The sequence below is a fragment of the Gopherus flavomarginatus genome, chromosome 2 (assembly GCF_025201925.1).
Source record: "Gopherus flavomarginatus isolate rGopFla2 chromosome 2, rGopFla2.mat.asm, whole genome shotgun sequence".
NCBI lineage: Eukaryota > Metazoa > Chordata > Testudines > Testudinidae > Gopherus > Gopherus flavomarginatus.
Window position 1 is genome coordinate 13,617,931 of NC_066618.1, and position 14,257 is coordinate 13,632,187.

Below are 14,257 nucleotides of genomic sequence, written 5' to 3' on the forward strand. Positions count from 1 at the left end.
CACAAACTGATTCCTAATTAGCTTTTAAATGGATGTGTATTATTTCTAGAACTCTTTGGTTTGGAAAAGAGAACAGCAAGAGGAGATATGGCAGAGAAACATAACATGAGGAATGATACAGAGAAGGCCAATTGGGCAGTCCACTACATTACATAATATCATGTGACAATGAGTTCCACTGGTTAAAAAGCATTTTTTTTTTTAGTTAGCTTATATTTTTTGCCTTTTTTCCTCCCCTTTCTTCTTTTTAGACTGTGGAAAAGGGTGGTACATATAAACAATAGCACCTATCATATCCTAGCTAGAATACAAACAAGAAGAGTGGACAGACTTCATACCTCAGAGCACAAACTGATCATTAGCTGATGTCAGCAAGGAATTTCCCCCACCAAGTAGAAAACTGTGTAACGCCAACAGACTCTGGCCATTGGCAGGTGGGATCAAACCTTCTTCCACCCTCTGACTTCACTAATCTTTTGTCTGGTGAAAAAAAATTCCCTGGAACCTAACCCCCCTATTTACATTAATTCTTATGGGGAAATTGGATTCGCTTAACATCATTTCACTTAAAGTCGCATTTTTCAGGAACATAACTACAATGTTAAGCGAGGAGTTACTGTACCTGCAAGGAAAAAAAAAGAGCCCTGGGGCAACTATCGTGCGGAGACCACAGTCATTAATCTCCCATGTCAACAAGACATTGCACTCCATGCATGAGATGGTCTCTGAGTAAGGCACTATTACGCAGTGGTAGAGTCTTGTATAAAATATCCCCACCTGGGGTATCTCAAACATTGAGAGGGGGAAGGCCAGGGATCTGAGTAAGCATGCAATATATGTTTAATTGATTACCAGCCAGATTCTGACTCACAGGAATGGAAATGGCAGGGGTTGTCAGATGTTTACCAGCTCAGCTAACTAGATTATTCATAAGCTCTATAACAAGCAAGAGTCAGCAAATGGAGTGACAGGCTAGCTTGGGAACACCAAGGACACACAATGGACCTGCAGCCTATTAATTTTGTACAGATGCTGGGAAGAGGAAAAGGCAGTGAGCATTGAAAAGGCACCAGGTCAAGGACAGAGCACAACAGGGTGTGGGTGAGGTGGCTCCACATTGCCGGAAAAGACAACAGCCGGTAGTCCCTTGGCTGAGATCCTATCTTCAGAGCATAGGCAGCGAGTTATATGGGCCCGTGGTGCCCATGCTCCATCAATACTCAGGAACGTGGGTCCAGCTCCACCAATGTTTGGGCTTATATTTTCAGATCCATCTTGTCCATAGGACGGACCGGGGCAACCACCCTGGGCCCCATTCTTTGGGGGTCCCTGTGCTTCAGGGGTACGTGGAGCCCTGCTCCTGCCCCATCCTCATTCTGCCTTTGCCCTGCCCTTGCTCTGCCCCTGCCTAGCCCCCAACTCTATCCCACCTCTTTCCAGCTTCTGCCCTCTCCCCTGAGCGATGCTGGGGGAGGGGGACAGGCTGGGACCAGGTTGCTCACTGCTGCTGGTGCCAGGCCCCCCACTAGCCTCCCAGGCTGCCCTGGACCTCGCATCCCCCTGTAGTATGGGCCCCCCCAAAATGTGGGGCCCGGGGTGGTTGCCCCGGTCTGTCCTGTGGATGGGACGGCTCTGCTTGGACCCGTTCTGGGCACCACCAAAAATTATACAAACCTGGCGCCCATGCTTCAGAGTGTCTGCCAGTGGCAGCTTGACTTTTTTGGACAGCTGGGGCTCAAATCACCAAATAGTTAATTTAGTCCCTGCCCAATGCATAATTTAAGAGCTATTATTATACAATTTGTTTTTAATACGTGGAAAAGAATCTAATATTCATCTGTTCCCTGAGAAAGAAGAATAATTCCAAGTAAACAAAAACAGTTTAAAAATCCAGAGATTTTCACATTAATTTAAATACTGGATCAGCTTAAGTTAAAGTTGAAAGTAAATTGATGTTTTTCACCTAATTTCATACGCCTCTGCTTAGAGCATTTTTATGCATTCAAATAATAGACCACAATCTCTATGTAACTATAATATGCCACCATCACTTTAAAAACAAAAAGCCACAATAGCACTTTAAACAACAACACAACTTACAAAATTGCTTAAAAAAAAAAAAAGTATGTATGATCAATTGGCAAATCAGAACCTGAAAATCACGTATTATTTATATAGACACAAACACAGTAACAAAAAATCATTCATTCAAAACAAACAAGGCAGTTTGTTAATGGAATGGTTCGGAAACTGCTCATCCTTGAAGAGAACTCCAGCCTCATTCCCAAGACATCTAAATCAAAGTAGCTGCCATAAGAGTTGGCAAGTGAGGGGGTTGGGTAGAGCCCCTAACTGCCACTAGTCAGCTGCCTCCCAGCTGTGAGATACAAAGCCAACAGGCTGCTCACTTAAGCAGAAAGCTGCAGGAAGTAGGGCGGTTCCTACAGGAGATCCTGGCCAGGGAAAGCTAGGTAAAAGATCTGATTGGGATCCCAGCTGTGTAGGCAGTGGCCAAAACCTCAGGCGAGCCAGAGAGCAGGGCCTGGTTTACCTGCCTTGATTCCTATTGATCCCATGGATGAGCAAAAAGGTGCTAAAGGAGTTGGCAGATGTGCTTGCAGAGCCATTGGCCATTATCTTTGAAAACTCATGGCGATCGGAGGAGGTCCCAGATGACTGGAAAAAGGCTAATGTAGTGCCCATCTTTAAAAAAGGGAAGAAGGGGTATCCAGGGAACTACAGGCTAGTTAGCCTCACCTCAGTCCCTGGAAAAATCATGGAGCAGGTCCTCAAGGAATCAATTCTGAAGCACTTGGAGGAGAGGAAGGTGATCATGGGCAAGTCTTGCCTGACCAACCTGATTGCCTTCTATGATGAGATAACTGGCTCTGTAGATATGGGGAAAGCAGTGGACATGATACATCTTGACTTTAGCAAAGCTTTTGTTATGGTCTTCCACAGTATTCTTTCCACCAAGTTAAAGAAGTATGGATTGGATGAATAGACTATTAAGTGGATAGAAAGCTGGCTAGATCTTTGGGCTCAACAGGTAGTGATCAATGGCTCCATGTCTAGTTGGCAGCCAGTATCAAGCAGAGTGCCCCAGGGTTGGTCCTGGGGACGGTTTTGTTCAATATCTTCATTAATGATCTGGAGGATGGCGTGGACTGCACTCTCAGCAAGTTTGCAGATGACACTAAACTGGGAGGAGCGGTAGATATGCTGGAGGGTAGGGACAGGATACAGAGGGACCTAGACAAATTAGAGAACTGGGCTAAAAGAAACCTGATGAGGTTCAACAAGGACAAGTGCAAAGTCCTGCACTTAGGACGGAAGAATCCCATGCACTGCTACAAACTAGGGACTGAGTGGCTAGGCAGCAGTGCTGCAGAAAAGGACCTAGGGGTTACAGTGGATGAGAAGCTGGATATGAGTCAGCAATGTGCCCTTGTTGCCAAGAAGGCTAACGGCATTTGGGGCTGTATAAATAGGAGCATTGCAAGCAGATCAAGGGATGTGATCATTCCCCTCTATTCGGCATTGGTGAGGCCTCATCTGGAGTACTGTGTCCAGTTTTGGGCCTCACACTACAAGAAGGATGTGGAAAAATTGGAAAGAGTCCAGCGGAGGGCAACAAAAATGATTAGGGGGCTGGAGCACATGACTTAGGAGAGGCTGAGGGAACTGGGATTATTTAGTCTGCAGAAGAGAAGAATGAGGGCGGTAAAAGAAGCAGTGGGAGATAAGTACAAGAAGCAGTGGGAGATAAAAAGGCATCTTTTAAAAAGTGGAAGTCAAATCCTAGTGAGGTAAATAGAAAGGACCATAAACACTGCCAAATTAAATGTAAAAATGCAATTAAGAAAAGCCAAAAAGGAGTTTGAAGAACAGCTAGCCAAAAATTCAAAAGGTAATAGCAAAATGTTTTTTAAGTACATCAGAAGCAGGAAGCCTGCTGAACAACCAGTGAGGGCCCTCGACGATTGAGATACAAAAGGAGCACTTAAAGGTGATCAAGTCATTGTGGAGAAACTAAATGAATTCTTTGCTTTAGTCTTCACGTCTGAAGATGTTAGGGAGATTCCCAAACCTGAGCCGGCTTTTGTAGGTGACAAATCTGAGGAATTGTCACAGATTGAGGTGTCACTAGAGGAGGTTTTGGAATTAATTGATAAACTTAACAGTAACAAGTCACCAGGATCAGATGGCATTCACCCAAGAGTTCTGAAAGAACTCAAATATGAAATTGCAGAATTACTAACTATGGTTTGTAACCTGTCCTTTAAATCAGCTTCTGTACCCAATGACTGGAGGATAGCTAATGTAACGCCAATATTTAAAAAGGGCTCTAGAGGTGATCCCGGCAGTCATAGACCAGTAAGTCTAATGTTAGTACTAGGCAAATTAGTTGAAACAATTGTAAAGAATAAAATTGTCAGACACATAGAAGATCATAAATTGTTGAGGAAAAGTCAACATAGCTTCTGTAAAGGGAAATCATGTCTTACTAATCTACTAGAATTCTTTGAAGGGTCAACAAACATGTGGACAAGAGAGATCCAGTGGACATAGTGTATTTAGATTTCCAGAAAGCCTTTAACAAGGTCCCTCATCAAAGGCTCTTAAGTAAATTAAGTTGTAACTGGATAAGAGGGAAGCGTCTTTCATGGATTGAGAACTGGTTAAAAGACAGGGAACAAAGGGTAGGAATAAATGGTAAATGTTCAGAATGGAGAGAGGTAACTAGTGGTGTTCCCCAAGTCAGTCCTAGGACCAATCCTGTTCAACTTATTCATAAGTGATCTGGAGAAAGTGGTAAAAAGTGAGGTGGCAAAGTTTGCAGATGATACTAAACTGCTCAAGATAGTTGAGACCAAAGCAGACTGTGAAGAACTTCAAAAAGATCTCACAAAACTAAGTGATTGGGCAACAAAATGGCAAATGAAATTTAATGGGGATAAATGTAAAGTAATGCACATTGGAAAAAATAACCTGAACTATACATACAAGATGATGGGGGCTACAACTAATTAGGAAAGAGATCTTGGAGTCATTGTGGATAGTTCTTTGAAGACATCCACACAGTGTGCAGCGGCAGTCAAAAAAGCAAACAGGCTGTTAGAAATCATTTAAAAAGGGATAGAGAATAAAACAGAGAATATCTTATTGCCCTTATATAAATCCATGGCACGCCCACATCTTGAATACTGCATACAGATGTGGCCTCCTCATCTCAAAAAAGATATACTGACATTAGAAAAGGTTCAGAGAAGGGCAACTAAAATGGTTAGGGGTTTGGAACAGGTCCCAAATGAGCAGAGATTAAAGAGGCTAGGATTTTTCAGCTTGGAAAAGAAGAGACTAAGCGGGGATATGATAGAGGTATATGAAATCATGAGTGGTGTGGAGAAAGTGAATAAGGAAAAGTTATTTACTTGTTCCCATAATATAAGAACTAGGGGTCACCAAATGAAATTAATAGGCAGCAGGTTTAAACCAAATAAAAGGAAGTTCTTCTTCACACAGCGCACAGTCAACCTGTGGAACTCCTTGCCTGAGGAGGTTGTGAAGGCTAGGACTATAACAGCGTTTAAAAGAGAACTAGATAAATTCATGGCGGTTAAGTCCATAAATGGCTATTAGCCAAGATGGGTAAGGAATGGTGTCCCTAGCCTCTGTTTGTCAGAGGGTGGTGATGGACGGCAGGAGAGAGATCACTTGATCCTTACCGGTTAGGTTCACTCCCTCACGGGCACGTGGCATTGGCCACTGTTAGCAGACAGGATACTGGGCTGGATGGACCTTTGGTCTGACCCAGTATGGCCATTCTTACGTTCTTATGTTTTTATTTGTAGCTGCTTTCAACTACCTGAAGGGGGGTTCCAAAGAGGATGGATCTAGACTGTTCTCAGTGGAGCAGATGACAGAACAAGGAGCAATCGTCTCAAGTTGCAGTGGGGGAGGTTTAGGTTGGATATTAGGAAAAACTTTTCCCCAAGGAGGGTGGTGAAGCACTGGAATGGGTTACGTAGGAAGGTTGCGGAATCTCCTTCCTTAGAGGTTTTTAAGGTCAGGCTTCATGAAGCTCTGGCTGGAATGATTTAGTTGGGGATTGGTCCTGCTTTGAGCAGGGGGTTGGACTAGATGACCTCCTGAGGTCCTTTCCAACCCTGATAGTCTATGATTCTATGGTCCATGCTTGTGTTTGAACAATGAGGGAATCACTGGGGAAAAGAGAATGAAATACAGACGATGGGAGCTTCATTGACAAAATGGCTGGTGAGTTGGCCTCCTGCCAGCTCAGATGAGAGTTGGGAAACTGAAGAAGAGGCAGGGTCTGCTGGGTTTGGGGAGACCCTTTTACACTCTTCCTTTCTTCCTTGCCCCGAAGACAGTTAGGTACCTGGATCCCCTATTTTAAAACACCCAGGTTTCTTGCTAACTGAGACACAGTGAGAGACCCAAACCACTGAAAGCCAGCTCTATTGGCTAGTTCCAATAGACTTTGCGTTCAGTTGTCTGTTGTCATGTTAGAAAAGTAATTGTGTTTGCTGGGACACATGCACAACCCTGTTTATGTAAAGGACAGTCACAAATCCTTGCCCTTCTCATTTGATGAGCTGCCTGTATTCCAGGGCTCTGGCCAAGGTTTCTGTCCTGCTAAATTAGGGCCAGGGTTTTATACCCTTATTCATGACTAAATAGTACCTTATAGCATTAGTAGTCCCACTGTATTTGTAGAGTAAGTACAGTGTCCCAGTCCATGTACAGTAACATTCAGTACATTTATTGACGTTCACTAGGAAGAGACCAATATGACTCAATCGACAAAAACCTATGAAATTTTTGCACAATTGATCATATGTATATGAAATGGCTTTTTAAATTACATATTTTCTTCAGGCAGTAGGAATGATGCAACAGTTTCCTTAACTGAAATGGTGCCAATCTTCAATCTAGCCATCCACAAAGCTAATATTCAGACTGAAAAAGACATAGACAGGTCAGCGTTGGTGCAAAAAGGCAGGTTTATAAACAGAAATGCAATAGAAATGTTTTCATGATTGCCTTTTGTTTCAATTGCATAAGAAAATAGTTTTTGTTTAAACAAAAGAGCAGAGTTTGCCATCCAAACATTGAAGTGACCTGCATGAGAATCTGAGAGTGAAATTGACTAGAAACAGACTAGGTACCTCTGTAAAACCAACCAGTTTATCATTCTCCAAGGAGAGAGATGTGCACAGGGCAAACACAGGAAAAATGGTGAAAGAGACGTGAATTTTTCAAAATTATTTCTATTTTAATAACTTGTGCTATTGCAAGCACCAGAAATGTATTAAATTTAAAGACATATTTGTAATACAAGTAAGGATTTTTTGCTTCTATCCTCAGCAGGTGTGAATTAATGTAGGTCAACTGACTTCAGTGGAGTGCTGCTGAGGCACACCAGCTGGGGATCGGACCCATATCCTTCTCCTTCCTCCTACCTTGGAGTCTAGAGTCCTAGTCTAGAGCAGGATCCCAATGTGCTAGGTGCTGACTTGTTAGAGCCCAGAGAAGTCCCTCTTATTTTTCTCTTCTTTCCGCTCCCCACACTTTGGCACCACAGATCACAGTCACCATCCTCCTTGCTAGAGATGACTTGGCAACATATTCGTAGCCCAGCAACATTGCTCCTTAATTTGCTGCAGAGTGACACAGTGCTCACCCCCTCAAGGAGAACAGTTTCCTCAGCTCTGCCAGACAGCCAAGGGAGTAAGAGATGAGATATTCCCTCCTAAACAGCAACTACCTCCCTCAGCACCCCACACCCCACTACTGAACAACATAAATCTCTGCCAGGCGATTTGTACAATTGCAAAGGTCCAGTCCAACAAATTGGAGTACAGGGAAGAAACCACACTACCACTAGATGGCAGTATAAGCCCACACATCAGAGAGACTATCAGAAGGACATGTGTCAGTATAATGCCTGCATCTGTAATTTTCACATCATGCATCTGAAGAAGTGTGTTTTTTACCCACAAAAGCTTATGCCCAAATAAAGCTGTTAGTCTTTAAGGTGCCACTGGCCTCCTCGTTGTTTCTGTGGATATAGACTAACATGGCTAACCCTTGATACTTGATCAGAAGGACAGTTACATTAACAGAAATGCTTTCATAAGCTAGTGGTAAACTAACAAATATAAAAATAAAGTGATTGCTGGATATTTTATGGTCTGTTCCTACTGTACTAAGGATATATGAACCTTATACCAGGGAAAGAAATATATAATCTAGCTATACACTCTCTCACTTTTTCTCTCTCTCTCTCTCTTTCTCTCCCCACTTTGAGTTTTGAAAATTCCCTGTAGATACATTCTTAAATGAATACAAAATGGAGTGGAAAAGAGAAGAAATTATATATATTTTGCAGTTGCTCTGAACATGCTGTAATTTGTAGTCACATCAGACACCAATTTAATCTTTGTTGCACTGAACTGATGTCACACCCTACTTTTCCCTTCAGTTAACTCCCACCCTCGAGAAAAAACCTGAATAATGTAAAAAATACATATAAGTGTATTCTGTCCATTAGAGGAGTGAAACACAGACACCCAAAATCCAATGCATCATGTGCCTCTGCTGACTGCTGTCTCTCTTCTTTCCAGTTGTCAAGGTTCCCCCATGAGAAGATTTGAATGCATAGGTCTTCTTGAACCTAGATTGTTCCTGCTCCTGCACATGCACCTTAGTTTCCAGTGCATGACCCACTTTAATTTTAAATGACACAAGAAACTGGTTTTCCATTATTTTCTTTAGGAATCTATTGCATGATCCCGCAGGCTTCATCGTTAGGAAATATTTCTTTATAGTCAGTCTACATTTTCCATTGCTCTGTTTAATCCCATTACTCTTAAACATGCTCTTTTGGACCACACTAAATAATCATTCTTCCTCTTTGGCACTTACTCCCTTCACTATACTCCTACTCCCAGAGCATTCACAATGGCCCTTGGAGCTCCTGGTCTCTGGCTAGTGATGGCATGGTCATCTCATGATGCTGAGGTTTACCACATGATCTCGCCGAGTGCTAAATGCGCTTCTGGAGTCTAGGACAAACCTAAGAGATGGTCTGCAGAGTAATGCAACAACCGGTGCTACGATGCCTCTTGTGCATTTGGTATGTGTTCTGTGGTCAGTGTTTGCATGGATGTGAATCTATTTGACAGTGAAATGCTGATCAGCAGAAACATCTCAAACAATGCTATGAAAATTTAAATCTTCCAGATGATTATGTACCAGATTCAGTGGCTAATTTAACTCCATGCAGCTCCAAACTATCAATAGACTTTATCTTCCCATCGCTAGGCTGCTGTATCACCGATGTGTCTGCTCCTTAGTCTTGGCACGAGGCCCACATTACAACTACAGGTAATGTTGAAAGCGTCCCCAGCTGAGGTATAAAGCGTCCCCAGCTGAGGTATAAAAGACAGACATGGCTTGTTCAGTCATCGAATGTAAAGGTGTGGAAGGCCCAGCAGTAACCAGCTTGCGCTCCACTACTCATGACCAGCTGTAAACACAGACCACAGGAAGTCCAGCCGCAAGGGGTATGACAGACAGCAGCCTCATGGCTCCTGATTGGATCCCCATCCTGTATAACTCTAAGGGGCATTCCAGGAAGCGTCCAGGCAACTGTGTGATCTCCTACAGTTGCCATGACCATTCTGCTCTTGAACTCCTGGCTTGATTTGGACCTGAAACCTGACTCAGACTCTGAGCCTTGGTATCTACTGCAGTCTGGAAATTGACTACAAACTTCTCTGCTACTCTCAACCTCAGATTTGGCCCTACTCTAACTCTTGGTCCTGTCTGCCCTTGTCAGGTTCTTGATAGTTTGTCCATGCCACCCTACCCCGTGATGAAGGCCTATCCTGGGAGAGCATAGAGGCAGCTGGCCACTCCCTGCCCGGCATGCCACAGAAGATACTGGAGATGCCTGAATGGTTGACCTCCCGCAGAACTCACTGGCACCATTGTAGCTGTGCTTGTTGTGTGGGGCTGAGGTCCTTGCCCATTATCACTGGCCCAGAGTCTAGGGGTCTCCTACTAATGGTCCCAGTTCCAGTTCAAGGGGTGAGGCTGCGATGAATAAAGCCTCTCTGTCCTTCCAGGCTCTCAACAAGTTCACATGGTACATGCGTACTTCTTTCTGTCACCCTGATAGCCTGATTGGGTAATCTGCTGGCCCTACCCTGCAAGACACTTCAAAGGAACCTTGCCACTTGGCTAATACCTTTGATTCGGTGGAGGGCAATAATAGCAGAACCCAGTCTCCAGGCTCAAACTGGCCGTCTGTTTGTTATATTGTTGCTCCTGGGTTTGCTGAGCTCGCAACAAGTTCTCTTGAGCAAAGGTGCCTAAGGCCTGCAGGTGCTCCCAGAGCCATAACATTCTAGCCAGTCTCATCCCAACACCACGGGGTAGGTCAAACCTGGGAGTCACGCCGACTTGGAAGGTTTCTTCCTGGCCATAGATCTCAAGTGTTACCCGTGCGGTGGGGTAAGGCTGTATATGCCCATGGATGTGAAGGTGTATACTTGTGCTGGAGAATTCAAGGTTGGGAACGAGTCCCTCCCGAATAATTGTTTGACTACATCCTGAGTCTACTAAGGCTGTTGTGGGGATTCCCTTCCACCTGAACTGGTACTACAAGTCTTTCTGGACTCTTTCTTCTGGCCTGAAGGCCGGCTAAGCAGACCTGCCCATAACTACAATCCATGAAGGGGCAGTCTTGCCAAAAGTGTCCCTCTTGGCCACACTCCCAGCAATGGTCATGGGTTCTCCCAGTCCCGGGGTCCACCTTCAGTGGACCTTGTCCCTCCTGAGGGTCTCCTTCCCTGTTGGTCTGGGTCCGGCTGATCGGGTGCCAGCATTCGATGGTTAGGGGCTTAGCTGGTGGTCTGGGGAGGAGTCATGATTTCCCTAGGTCTATTTTGTGAAAACTCCCCCAAACCAGTCCATCCCTTCTTCTCCTTCCCAGATACTGGCCATTGGGCCTCACTGCCCTGTGGCTATTTCACTAGGAGGGTGGTGAAGCACTGGAATGGGTTACCTAGGGAGGTGGTGGAATCTCCATCCTTAGAGGTTTTTAAGGGTTGATAAAGCCCTGGCTAGGATGATTTAATTGGGTTTGGTCCTGCTTTGAGCAGCGGGGTGTGTAGTAAGTGAAGGCCCTGATAAAGACCCAGTATGAGGCCTGAGGCCTGAACTAAAGTAATGGTCAAGACTTAGCTAAAAAGCAAAGTCAGGCTGTGAGCTGAAGGCCGGCTCGGTTCACAGAAGCTAGCAAGGAAAGGGTTGATGTTGTATAAAAATATATTCACCTAGCATACCGAAGTATAAACACGGTATCAGAACACCTTATACTGGAACATTCCACAGATAAGGAAGAACAGGCGGACCCATCCCAATGACAGGGGCAAAAAGGTAAAATGATGGATAGAGTTGTTTTGATCGAACCAATCTGTACAAGAGGCGGCACCTTACTAGTTGAGGGGTTGTACCTTACTGCATAAAGGAGTTGCACCTCAGTATGTCAGGAGTGATGTGTAATTTGTTTGTACCTGTGTATAAGAATGTATCCCTGGGGCGGTGTCTTTGTCCGGCCTAGGGGGCAGTGGAAAGTCCCGCCACTGACTGAGCCGAGGCCATTGACCGTGGGTACATATTTGTAGTATGCCCGGTAGACTAAGTAATCTACGGGGAACTACTACTGTATCCAATACGGCAATAAACCTGGCCGACGTGCCTTCGTACATTACTAGACTCTGGTCATTTGGGGTTCTCTTCGGGTCTGCTGTGTCAGCTAACTGTGCAGAGCTGGGACAGCACACAGAGGGAACACACGCACGCAGCCGAGTGATACCAACAAGGAGATAGCAGAGCACCACATCGATAGCCTCTGACAACACTTCTGACAACACGGTGGACTAGATGACCTCTCTTCGAGCCCTGATATTCTATGATTCTATCTTGCCAGTCAAGAGCCTTCTGTGACTGAATCCACATCTCCTTGCTAAAACCCTACGTCAACAACCCCTTCGCTCACCAAGCCCAACCACTGCCCTCTCTGGTACAGATGCAAGGGATACGATGAATACAAGGTCCATGAGATACTGGACTCAAAAATCAAACACAGCTCGATCTAGTACCTTGTAGTCTGGAAGGGCTATAGCTCAGAAGAGCAATCCTGGGACCCACCATCCCAAGTCCATCCCCCTGGCCTCATGGTAGCTTTCCACACAGCCCCTCTGGACAAATGCAGGCTGGCAAAGAGCGCACCAGAATGGGCATAATTTAAAGGTCCAGAGGGTCTCGAAGCCAGGCCTGCAGATAGGGGCGGCTCCAGGCACCAGCACACCAAGCACATGCCTGGGGCGTCAAGCCACGGGGGGTGCTCTGCCAGTCGCCACGAGGGCAGCAGGCAGGTTGCCTTTGGCACCCCTGCCTGCCGAGCTGCCAGGCAGTGAACACTTCTGTGCTGCCATCCAGCAGCAGCTATACATAGCCTAGTGGCTGCTGATTGGCTCCCTACCCCATATGACCCAAAGGGGCGTTCCAGGAAGTGTCCAGGCAATAGTATTGATCTCCTGTAGCTGCCACAGTTAGTCCTGCTTTCTGCTCTTGAACTCCTGGCTTCGGCTTGATTTGGACCTCACTTCCTGGCCTGGACCCTGACACCTGACTCAGACTGTGATCCTTTGTATTGACCCTGGCCTGGAGTTTGACTATGCATTTCTCCACTACTCTTGGCCCCAAGTTTGACCCCGCTCTGACCCTTGGTCCTGACTGCCCTTTCCAGGAGCCTGACAGGGTGCTACTGTTGAAAGAGTATAGTAATGATATAGCTGGGCTCCTTTGGGACAATGTAGACCTCAAACAGGGCCACCCAGAGGATTATGGGAGCCTGGGGCAAAGCAGGGGAGCTGCGGCGCTTGTACTCACCCAGCGGCAGTCCGGGTCTTCGGTGGCATTTTGGCAGCAGGGGGCCCTTCAGTTGCTCCACATCTTCAGCAGCACTGAAGGGCCCTCCTGCTACCGCCAAAATGCAGCTGAAGACCCAGAGTGACTGAGGGACCCTCCACCGCCGAAATGCAGCCGAAGACCCAGACCGCTGCCAGGCCAGGGCTCGCGGGGCCCCTGTGGTGCCTGGGGCAAATTGCCCCACTTGCCCTTCCCCCCCCCAGGTGGCCCTGACCTCAAAGCCCCAGATGAAGCATGTCAGAGCTGGGGATGAAGCATTCTGTGTGGAGGAAGGAACAATCTCCCAGAGGAGATGTGGCGAATCCAGAGTCCGACCATTTCTAGGCAATGTTCCTAAGCCTTCCTCTTTGAGAAAGCTGGTCTGCTGTAAGTCACTCACAATGTACACACCTCTTTTATTCCTAACCCCCTCCCAGTGCCTACCCCAAGCAGAGTTCTGACCCCTGTAGGGGAGACATGCCAGAGACTCCATGAAGTCCACTGGGGACTTTGGTATTGCTTTTGCTATTGATTTTACATGGAAGGTGCTCAGATACTGCAATGATGGGAGGCAGTATAAAATCCTAAGATAGATAGTGTATCATCATTCATCAGCCAGATGATGAGCTTTGTTCCTATACTTGGCATTGTAAAATTAATGATGAAGCTAACATTAACGGTATCCCAAAGATCTCAATATCTATTTAGCAAGGTATGATGATGATTCCCACTACCTTTCTGTTTAAAAAGCTGGTGGGAACCAGATACCTCCATGTTCTCCTGAGCTGCTCTTTTTCCCAAATAGCTGTACTACTGAGTACATTCCTAAAGACAGTACAAAAGCAATGGCTAGGCTCTAATGAGATCACAGCACTGGGATCACTATCTTAAGCCAATGATGACTGGGTCTGATTCATCACCTATGCAATGCCTGAAATGGAATCAAGCCAAGAGTGCTGTAGTTCAATCATAAGTTAGGTACAAAATAAACTGCATAGCTCACTGAGTAGCACAGAAAAATTATTTCATTTCGAATGCAGTGCAAACCCATCCAGGCTAAACATGGACTAATTTGATATCACCTATTTTTAAACATTAGCCCAGAGACTAACAGTAAGAGAGAGAGAGTCAACATTATCTAGTGGACTGAGCACTGGTCTGGGTGCCAGCAGCTTCTGCTTCCAACCCCTGCTCTCATGGGTTCAGTATGTGGTCATGAGCAAGTCACTTCAGAGTAATTTGCCTCAGT